At 41.9% G+C, this 2,019-nt stretch overlaps 1 pseudogene; it reads right to left on the bottom strand.

Annotated features, from left to right (window-relative positions):
- Positions 1–764: 764 nt before the first annotated feature.
- Positions 765–2,019, bottom strand: part of LOC105310495 — a 5,218-nt pseudogene continuing 3,963 nt past the window's right edge.

Genomic DNA, 2,019 nt, shown 5'->3' with positions numbered 1-2,019 from the left:
GCTTATGTGAAGAGGACACTGAACTCATGAATATCATGTGCCTAGCACAGTGCTGGTCCATGGCAGCATCTCATAAATGGTAGCTGTTGTTATTTATTATCGCACTTCTTTTGAGTCATTTCTTTCTTCAGAAGCCAAGCCGTTTTATGGAAGGGGTACACATTGATGTCATGGAATTGACTGGAGGTTCCCACTTAAGTATACCAATGACTTTAAGTGTACGTGTTAGACACCAGGGTGCTGGACAAATGAAGATGTCTTTCCTTTACTCTTCACTACCTGCACCTTACTTTTATTAAGTATCAAACCATCCTTGAAGACGTGGCTCAAGTTATTTCTTCTTTGAATCTCTTTCTCCTCCTCCAAGGTAAACTGATCATTCCATTTCTTCCCTTGAGTACTGTATTTATTTTTGATATCCCTTCACCCACCCTCCATTATTTAGAATGATGAACACCTTTTGGCATCCAATGTCCAGCAGAATGTCTGGAACATAGCACGTGATAAATATTTATTAAAAGAATGATAATGTTTTTTAGTACCAGGTTAAACAATATTTATTTATTTCTTATTTCTGTATGTATGTATGTATGTATGTATGTATGTATGTATGTATGTATGTATGTATGTATTTATGCTATGTTATCTTTTATAAGTACAAAGGCTCTTCCAGTCATGTCACCTAGAGATCAGTTCACCCACTGTTCTATTTGGCCACCAGTCTCTTGCCTTTTCTTCAGCAATGGTAAGGTGGATTTTTTTCCTTAGGGAAGAGAAATCAATGTCTTGTTGCCTTTGCCAATAACAAAAATGTTGGAGAGCCAGGTGGCAAAGCTGTTGCCATTGGCATCTTTCACATGAACCACATCAAAATAATCAGTGTGTCTCTCTCTGTTGGTGATCACAGCAATTCTTTTCAGGTTGTTGTTTCCAGTCACCATATGCCAGTGTCAAACTTGATGAAGCTGTAAAATATTGTCAGTCTCCAAATCAATCTGAATGGTGTTACGCACCTTGCTGAGGGAATCAGAGTAGCGGATGGTGTGAGCATCATGGGTCACTAGATGAGGGATTCCTTTTGCACCCACAAAGATCCTTCTCATGTTGCACAATGTGTACCTGCCTCCTTAGATGTAATATGATGAATGGCAAAGCCATCCCTGGTGTCATAGATCAGATGGAAATTCTCTACAGTCTTGTCAATGCTGATGATGTCTACAGAACCAGCAGGGTAGATTATATCAGTTCGAACCTTACCATCAATCTTGATGAACTACTGCATGCAGATCTTCTTTACTTCATCTCCTGTTAAGGCATACTGAAGTCTGTTCCTTAGGAAAATGATGAGGGGAAGACATTCTCTCAGCTTGTGGAAACCAGTAGATGGACAGGAGCAAACACGATGGTCAGTTTATCCAGCGGCCAATGCTCTAGAGATGCTACACATTTCAGACACTTTTTTGGGACCAAGAGCCATGGCTACGCTAGACATAACAAGAGGACTGCCTTTTTCTGGTGTGTGGAGAAAAGAGCTAGGTTATGCAATTTTTGGAGCTGGATGGAAACTTCAAAGATTTCTCCATGCCTCATTCCTTCATTTTAGTGGCTCTCAACCTCAATTTTGCATTGGAAAGCACTGGGAGTTTAAGAAAGCCCTTAGGACTGAGTCCTACCCACAAAGATTCTGATGTAACTGGTCTTGGGCAGGAGTCCTCAACCTCCTAGTCATGGACTGGGACCAGTCCATGGCCTGTTAGGAACTGGGCCAAGCAGCAGGAGGAGAGCAGTGGGTGAGCGAGCAAAGCTTCATCTGTATTTACAGCCACTCCCTAGCACTGGCATCACCACCTCAGCTCCACCTCAGATGATCAGGCATTAGATTCTCATAGGAGCATTGGTCCCTGGTGCCAAAAAGGTTGGAGACTGCTCGTGTAGGGTACAGCCTGAGCATCAATATGTTAAGTGTTGTATCTTAGGTTCTTGATTCTAGGGTGCATCCCTTTTTGTAGATGTGGAAAC

This window comes from Pteropus vampyrus, unplaced genomic scaffold (genome assembly GCF_000151845.1).
Source record: "Pteropus vampyrus isolate Shadow unplaced genomic scaffold, Pvam_2.0 Scaffold4699, whole genome shotgun sequence".
Classification (NCBI taxonomy): Eukaryota; Metazoa; Chordata; class Mammalia; order Chiroptera; family Pteropodidae; genus Pteropus; species Pteropus vampyrus.
The sequence above is the reverse complement of the archived record's forward strand: the minus strand, read 5'-3'. Positions and strand labels throughout refer to the sequence as shown.